This window comes from Branchiostoma belcheri, unplaced genomic scaffold (assembly GCF_001625305.1).
Source record: "Branchiostoma belcheri isolate BF01 breed outbred unplaced genomic scaffold, Haploidv18h27 scaffold128, whole genome shotgun sequence".
In the NCBI taxonomy this organism is placed as follows: Eukaryota; Metazoa; Chordata; class Leptocardii; order Amphioxiformes; family Branchiostomatidae; genus Branchiostoma; species Branchiostoma belcheri.
The window spans coordinates 556828-566532 of record NW_017802691.1 but is presented as its reverse complement, the minus strand read 5'-3'; positions in this window follow the sequence as shown (position 1 = coordinate 566532).

The window sequence follows — 9705 nt, the reverse complement described above, 5'->3', positions numbered from 1 at the left end:
GAAAAATAGTAGAAATTGGCCGACGTGGGTCGCAAATTGGAGCTTCTATGGCCCTGGATCTTCTCTGGTATACTATCCCTTTATTTCGGCCAATTTCTACTATTTTTCCAGCGATCCGCGGAGCCTGGTAGAGGCTACCGTTAGGCGACTAGTGAACGACCAAACCCTCGGTCATTGAGATCATTGGAAGGTTATTGAGAAATCCTCAAAATTAGTGGAATTTCATTGAAATCATTGAGAAATCATTGGAATCAGTGGAATATTATTGAGAAAGCATTGAAAGATCATTGGAATCATTGCCAGATCAATAAAAACCGTTGAAAGATCATTGAGAGATCATTGGAATCATGGAGATCGTCAAAAGAGCATTGAGAGATCATTGTAAAACCGCCTCTGGAATCCTTAATGTTGCCCCAAGCGCACTTATTCTGCACAATCACAAGAAATGAGTGAATTGGAAAAATTTAGCTATAAAATGATTATAGAGTTTTAAAAGTGACATAATATGTCATTGCCTGAACGATAACACCAATCTTGAGAAGCGTTGAGAGCAAATAGGATGAATTTAGCTTTATAAAATTATAGAGCTTAAAAAGTGTTATAAGTTGTCATTGCCTGCGGCTGAACGATAGCAGCAACGAACATCAATGTTGCCATCAGTTCATGAATGTTAAATAAATTCCTTCAGCAACTAGACTAGCTAATTGTAACCGCAAAGCTGGATTCTGTACAACTGAGAGCATTTCCGTCATCGCACCAGACAGTAGAAGCCTCCATTTCACGGCTCATTTTATGGCTTAGACAGAGACGACAGGTTAAGAGACGCCACTGGGTGAGATAAAGCCGTGTATAATACACGTCTTGAAGTTTAACGATTCGGCAAATGTACTCATAGTGGTCATCTGGATCCATTTTGGGATCAAGATCATAAAGTTTCCTTCAGAAGTCTGGCTTTGCAATAAATAATGTAGAAGCTCTTGTTTACGACCTCCCTATCCTCTTTTCCGAGTCATTTCGAGTCGACGTCTCATTTAACAACAAACTACCGTTTTACGATACATATTTCTCACTCTTTTCAATCAAAATCGGCCTCAGCTGTTTGCTACCACAATGAGGTGACCACAGAATCCGGTACATCAGTCACACCACTGTGACCTCTTGTTCCACAGTTCATAGAATATAAATGAATGCAAGGATCTTATAATTTTACATACAACGATTCCTTTGTGCGTCGATGAAGGTTAGACATACAGGTAATGAGATACAAAAGAAAATAGGCACTCAAGCAACTGGGTGCATCTTGAAAACTGAGATTTCGACGTTTCAAGTAGCATCCACTACTTTTCGTCAGTGCATAAAGGAATATGAACTGTATTTTCATCGACAACTATAATTATTCATGTCCATTCAGACCTGCACAAAACTAGGTCAACCTGTCTCTTGGTGATTACATTTGTTGACTGATGTTGGACTCAATCAAACACCTTCAATTTTTCATACCTTAAGGTAGTGGTTATCACAGAGAGTATTTTCCTTGAACGATCGTCCGCTTTTTTGTTCTTTCTCCGTCACTATTTCATGACCCTGTAGAAAATAACGATTCAATAATTCATTATAGCCGCATCTGGCACATTAGCGCCTCGGTTTTCGGCGCCTGACCCCAATTGGTAGGGTCCGGGACCAGATGACTGGATAGAATTGCTGCCGTATTTTAGGTGTAAAGATATAGTGGGCGCGTTAAGGACCTTCATAACACTTTGGCCTGCCTGCACATGCATATGTATGAAATGCAGAAGGAGGGAATCTATCATTTTGACATATAAATTTCATTTCATTTATGAATACATAATTATATGACTTACAAAAGATTCAGTTGAGAATAATGTATGTAGATAGGGGCAAGTTTTAAAGTCTTGTCGCCATCTTGTTCATCTACAGATAATTTTTTCAAAATTGAATTTTCGACGAAAAATGCATCTAATCTGCCATCAGCTTTTAGTTCTCAAATGAGGAACGTTGTCGTTAAAACGTATAACTTAAAAAGATATAACACAAAAAACATAGAAATGCTAACGTATCGTATCATAGAAATTCTAACGTACCATATCTTTGACTTCCCACATGAAATGACCCTGTTCAATGATCACCAAGCTAGTCTTACAGCAAAGAACGGTAGACTCTCTCTCTTTTCACTCACTCACTCACTCACTCACTCACTCACTCACTCACTCACTCACTCACTCACTCACTCACTCACTCACTCACTCACTCACTCACTGGGTCGAGCTTCCCTCTGTTCCAATGACAGCTTTCCATCTCTTCCTATCCTTCATTTCTACCATCTCTCTCTTTTTTACCGCCCCTTGTTTGAACAGACATCACAAAGTATGCGACATCCCATCATCAATCTGCCGCCAGAGACGTGTAATCGTATCAGGGGCCGGTAATGCATTAACAAAACATGCTTGTACCAGGGCAGGTCTGAATCGTACCATCATGCTGCCGAGTCACAGGATCATGTCATCAGAGGTCTCTAAGGACACAAGGGCGCCTTCGTAACGATATTTCAGGAAAACCAGACAGACAGGCAATTTCTTAGTCTGGCTCAGACAGTCTAACTTGACTTGTAGGTCATTCCTGGTAGTATAGCAACATACTCTTATCAGTTATTTCTATAGGATATGGATAAAGTAGAGTACATTCCATGGCAACCTTTTCTGCTTCATTCCTTATCAGTCGTTTTACGATAAGGCAGTTTATTGAGGCGTACACTTGAACAATGAGCACAAGTGAGCACAAGTGTGACGTCTGCGGCAGGTGCTTCCGGACTAGAATTGGACTCGTCAGCCACACCCGGACACACAAGGACTGAAGTTGGGGTCATCATCGACTGCGATGGACGAACATCACACTTGAACAATGCTCTTCAAAATTGAATTTCCGACGAAAACTGTATCTTTTCCAGCACCAGCTGTAGCTTAAAAGAATAGATATCATAGCCAGAACCACGTAAGCTTGTCTCCTTCACCCTTCATTGATAGTTTTAAGATAAATATAGTTTATTGAGGCGTAACATTGGACAATACTCTTCAAAATTGAATTTCCGACGAAAACTGTATCTCTTGTACCATCAACTATCTATAATATGAAAAACACTGTAGCTTAAAAGAATAGAAATCATAACTAGCACCACGTAAGCTTGTCTCATTCACCCTTCGATAGTTTTAAGATATGATAGTTTATCGATGCGTAAGCTTGGACAAGACTCTTCTAAATTGAATTTCCGACAAAAACTGTATCTCTTTAACCATCAACCATCTAATATAGGAAAAACACTGTAGAAAATCATAACGCATCATTCAGTGTTACCGCCAGATTGCTTTCGCTTTATCGTCGACATCGCCGCAGCTGTGGCAATTCTCTGTCCGTTAAAAGCATGACCAGTAGAGGTTTGAAACTAGGACAACATCCAATCAGAGAAGAGATCTCCATACGTAGGTCCATCAGTGAGTGAGATAGCATTAGGACGTAACGTATGTTGCTTTTTGCCGAAGAAATTGCATTAGACCACAGGCAGTGTAAGCCCTATTTCTTATAGACAGGAGATAGACTTCGTTCTGGATATCAGGTAAAAGGTAGGCCTTCATGGTACATAAGAAATGATGAGTTGTAAAGAATAAATGTGACATATCGAACTTGTCAACCACTTATACATAACAAATACCAAAATCCTGCCACACTATCGAAAACATTACCAACTTTGCGAAGTTATGCAAAAAAACTGAAGGAAAATGATTTAACCACACACGAAAATTGCATGAAACTACTTCGTCCCAGCTCGTAATGGTAATTAGTAATTACCTATAACGTGAACATACCTCCAGCTAACTACATCGCTCTAAACACAGAAACGTTCCAATAATGTACACCGCCAATCCATCAACCTACGGCACGGCCGCTATCACCCACTGCAGACGACAACATCACAAACTTTGTAACAACCAATTCCTGCTATCGATTATAGAAATCTCAGCTAATTGGACCCATTATTGCGATAATTACCACCGCGCTACAACGGTTGTAATTGGGTCGGCATCACAATCAATACCTTCATTACTTCTTTGTCACGACCAGATGCCCCTGTGATGTATGATGATGTATGACACTAGACTGTTGCTGTAATGTTGAAGTGCTGGAGCGAGCAGGGATCCTCAGTATCGAGATCATGTTGCTGAACATACAGATACGCTTGCCTGGGTACCATCCGGATTTTCGCTCCGCAACGTTCGAAAATTCGGATGGTACAGATACGCATGAGGGGCATATCTCTAGAATTGAGGACCATCGCCTGAAATCTTCGCTAACGAAGCCAAGGCAACTATACTAGACTGGACGCAGCCAAACGCTACAAATACACTTAGCTGTAACGTAAATACCTGATTGTCGAAGAGTATTGTTGATTGAGGCAAAAGCAAAGAAAGTACACAAGAAAATAATTACTCAAGCATCTACATAGATTTTGGAAACTGTCACACGTTTCAACTAGCTGACGCCATTGACGAAAAGTAGTGGATGCCACTTGTTTTCAAAATCTATCTACTTGCTTAAGCTTGAGCAACAGTTTTCTTGTGTATCTCATTACCTGGATGACCAACCTTCATCGACGTAGCAAATAAAGTGCATTTGAAACCAAATAAGGTTATGGGCGGAAAACCACCGAATAGGAATGAAAATCGTCAATACGAAACTAACAGAAGGAAACTAATTTATCATTGTGCTTGTATCGATCAACAAATCATTTGATGTCTACTTTGCACTCTATCTATCCAGCAGGGCGTGGTGAGACAATCTAAACCCAGCCGCCCGTTTAAAATTAGCTGCGCACACAACGAACCAAGAAGGGCCTCATTGATTACTGTCAGGATGTTACCTTTTCGGGTGGAATCATGGAACAAATTAAAGTGATGCAGGAAGAAGACACGGCCTGGCGACAATTTTAATGACTTCTGTGCACCGAAGAACGGTTTTAGACAGAGCCTGAAGTGCAGATGCAGAGACCAAAGTACAAGAGCGAGCAGACAAAGCACGATTAGTGCACTCAGGCAACAAGACAAAGCAGAAGCAATCAACTGGTTGTCTCAAAACCTCAGCGAGATAGCTTTAGACGATCCATAGGCTACCGTGGACCCATTGCCTGGAACAGCCTACCGCCAAACACACGCATGGCCCCCACTCTGGCTTCCAGACAGTGAACCAGTACCACCTAGCTTCAGTGCACACTGGACCAGCCCTGGTGAATATGGCAGGTCTTCAAAACATTGGCCATTGCTAAACAAGTAAATGTGAATAAAGAACTTTGCTGTTCACTGAGCATCTTCGTTATGGAAAAATAGATAACACATGAGGGCCGCAAAAATTCATTAATCACAAGTGAACGATCGATATAGACGTGTACATGACCTTTCGCTGTTACAACAATCACTAAGAATGATTATAGGTGTAACACAGTGAGTTCAGTCACTGAGGCGAAAGTTCTCAATGGCCAACACTCATTACCAGTGGCCGCGTCACCCTACTGATGTCGCCTGTTGAACTCCAGACAAGAAAGTGACGGTCGTAACAAAGGTGTAGAAGGAATCCCATTCCTCACTGTCTACTCACACAATAGACGGGAACATAACTGTCAGGGGTTTATTAAGAACCAGTGCCACGGAGCGCTCCAGGTGACGAAGGATGCATCACAGAAAGGTTAATGTTCAACAGTTGTCGGTTAAAAGCAGCCCCGGATTGCTCTGGAGATCTGTCAACGTCCGAATGGGTTTGGTAACGCCTTTCTCCCTGTCCAACTCGTTCGAGCATCGTATCCACAACGCGCTCTTGTCACTGACTTGCTGTACGTCTGTTCCAAAGTTACGTAGGTGCTGAGAGAAGTACGGGAATGTCCTGGTCCAGTTAGTGTCCGTTTTTCCATCATTTGACGGAATTTTGACACTCATGACAGACAATTTTTTTTTCATTCCGTCATCTTTGATGGACAAAATCAGCGTGTTAAGATCAAACTAAGCCTAGACTACCTGTATTTCAGAGGGTCACGATTTGAAACTTTGGCATGATGTTACATCAAACAGAATTGAAATGATGGAAAAAATTCAGGCTGGATAAAACACTTGTTTGGTACAACACCACGCATCAGATATATATATATATATCAACTTGATGACAACCCATTTCTGTTTCTTGCTGCCAAATGACCACAGGCAACAGGGCAACCAAACTAACAAGCCACCTTCAACTCCACTTCCAACTCTGCTACAGTGTTACATTTTCGTTTCCTGTTGCCATGCAGGAAGAAAATGTACGGTGAAAGCCTTCTGGTCCACTGCCAACTTTTGTGTTCAAAAAGTACATAAAGCTCCTTTAGTGGTATAGGACACATTTGGTAAGAAATGACCAGCAAAGTCATTGAATGAATATTGCACTAAAACGATAGCAATTCGTTTGTGTTCAATGTAGCAGCACAGTGTGTTCAATGTCGCAGACACTGAATGCTACATTTCAAGAAGTGGCAACATGACAAGGAAAACCATCTTAAGTCCATTACCAATTCTCGTGTCTACCAGATGCCATTGGGTTTTTGATGGAAACTTGTAGAAATTGGCCACATAGACTGAATGATATGAAAGAGGAGTTAACGAGCCTTTGGAGTGCACTTTGCAACCCTGAGAAGTGTACTCCTATAGCCAACTAACTCCTCTGGTATACTATTCAGCCTATTTGGCAAACCTACCATTTTATAAAACCCCATTGGAATCTGGTAGAGACTACTACTGTTCAATCTTACAGACGCTGCAATAAGATGTGACAAAGGCATCCGGACATCTTGAAGTCCATAACCGATCCTACCAAATTGAGAAAATGCTCGTTGAGTCTTCCCTTGTGGGATGGGACATGTCTGATAAGAAATAACCATTTTATTGATGCCCCGGGGGTTCCACAAGGTTTCATTATCGGCGTGAGTGATGGGGCAATTGCAGACCACGACATCAAATCGGATATCCTTGCCGCACCATTACGAAAGGTCCCGCGACCCACTCGAGACGAATAACCGCAGCTCCTCTGACCATCTGGCCACTTCATAGCCTCCGTAGCAGGCTTATAGAACTGGGGGTTTGGTGGTCTTCGGCTGTTTTCTGATTAGTCCAGTTCTAACGGGGGTAATTCAACCAGGTCGGCTATGTTGTCTATATGCAATCAGAAAATAGCACATAAAGCTCCCCAAGACCCCCCAAAACACCCAGTTTTGGGCGTGCTATAGAGGCTACTACTTCAGGGCTCTTCTGAGTGACTATATGGGAGGATATTAACGTTATAATGGCGGGGCTGGTAGAGGATACGTTGAGTGGATTACAGTATGAAGATGGAAGAATCGCTCACGATCGGGAAGCATAGAGGCTTTCCATGTCGGATTGAATGATACAATACCAGGTGGAGACTAAGCTTGTAAAGTGTATCTCTTGATGGTGTAATGCTTTTTAAAGGATTTACTTTCGAGCCACTCGAGTGCTGCTATCTGTCTCCATGAGTGGTACGGTTGTCAGTAGGCAAGCGGGCGATGTAGTAAGTTTTGAAATATTTCATGTTTTTGCAATTGCCTTTTTAAAGCTTGTCAATGCGTTTACAAATTTCGCTTTTTTTTGTAACTTCAACCATTCTTAGTAAATAAACGAAATAAACGCCAACAATGGGAATAAAGAAAGGAACAGATGTTTCTAATATACAGAATAAATTAAATCAAAATTTCATATTGTAATATAGGTCTACTTATGGAGTTTATAAATACAGGCCATTAGCAGATTCTGTAATGTAATCTGAATATGTGAAAACCAACAATGGGAATGACTCGCCCGATGTTACTGATAAAATCGAATAGAATTTTCATATTGTAACATTGGTCTACTTGATATGGAGTTTATAAATACAGGCCATTAGCAGATTCTGTAATGTAATCTGAATATCAGGCGTGTTAAGCCGCTGAAAACCCGTAACAAGATTGTCGAAAGTCGTAACATGGAGTATCGGTGGGAGCTAATGCTTCTGTCGTTGCCTAATATTGACAATCAATGCGTGTTACGCCTCATTCACAGAATCAATGTACTATGAATTCTGATTTTGTTTTGGTCATTTCGTTCCTGTGTGGGTTAATGCAGTCGAATCAATAGATGGCACGGTGGTCTTGTGGTTAGCCTGGTTATTGACGTGGAATCTAAAGGTTATGGGTTCGAATCCCAGCGGCTACGGACGTCCTCTTGGATGGGAAGTAAAGCCAAAGGTCCGGTGTCCGAGGCAAGCAACTCACGTTAAAAATCCCATCACACTTATCAAAAAGAGTAGGGGTTCTTCCCGGTGTGAGTGGTTTAAACCTCACAGTCTTACGTTATTTCTACCTACTGTACAAAATTGGTGTTTAAACGAAAACATGAACACCTACTTTATATTGCAACTGCCGACTGATACTGGAAATGGGATGAAAATAGCTATCGGAGAGTAATAGACTAGGAAACCACAAAGGGCAGCGTCGTATCGATTCTGCGTAAGGTTTGCAACCCAAGGGCACCGAGAAACAGAAACCAGGGACTAGAAACTCTGCCGCAAACCTCCGCTAGCGAACAGGCCATTTCACGGTTCAGGGAAAAACAGACGAACTCTGTGAACAAAGTCTACAATTTAATTATAACCCATGCCCCACATGTAAGTTTGAGTACGCTCTCTGCACCGGACTACATTTGTTTGCTCTGGAGCGTTTTAACCCGGCCAGTTTCCATATTAATTAAGTCGGCACTGTCCGGTGTCAAGCCATATGCGTGATCCTGCCAAATGCATGACTCTGACACTGCATGATAGCTGAAACGTCTGACCGTTTCCAAAATCATATCCAGTTACCTGAGTAACTGCTTTTTGGCGACTTTGATACTTCTTGGTGGTTTCAAATCTACATGAGACAAGGGGTTTAGTCGTGACATGGGAGACTAAAAACCTAATCTAACCCTAATCCTAAGTCTAACCCAAGCCCTGAACAATGACCCCAACTCTAACTCTAACCTCAAATACCAACCCTAACTCTTACCCTAGCCCTAAACACCCGACCTCTCGCGTATGTGGCAGCTCAAGGACTTGGCTCAATATCGCGCTGCTAACATCAAGAATAGCTAGACTCAGACGATTTTGACTTCTATAACGTTAAATGTTGTAAGAAACGGAGTGAATGTGTGTGTGGGGGGGAGGGGGGCGTCGGAGGAAGTCCCCGGATGTAGGTGGCCACTAATTGCATGCTGGGTAGAAACCTTCGAGGAAAAGAATTTGGTAAAAAACCTCTGGCCATGCCTTGCGCCTGTATGGTACCTCGGAGACGTCACAAAACTATAAAAACCGTGCTCGTATTACACCTCTGTCAATCACTTAGACGAAAATATTTCTCCTGCGTACAAAAATGTGATAAGGTATTGAGTTAGCATTCAGCCAAAAAAGTCTCGACGGGGCGTTTATTCGATCAGGCGCTAAAAACGTTCGATGAAATATACATAAAGCGACTAAGTTAACGCTCCCAAGATTGTCACATTTATCGATACAGACACATTAAGATACAAAACGTGTTTCAATTCCACTATGTAGTTTTCGTGTTCTATGAATACACGGTATTGATTTTAC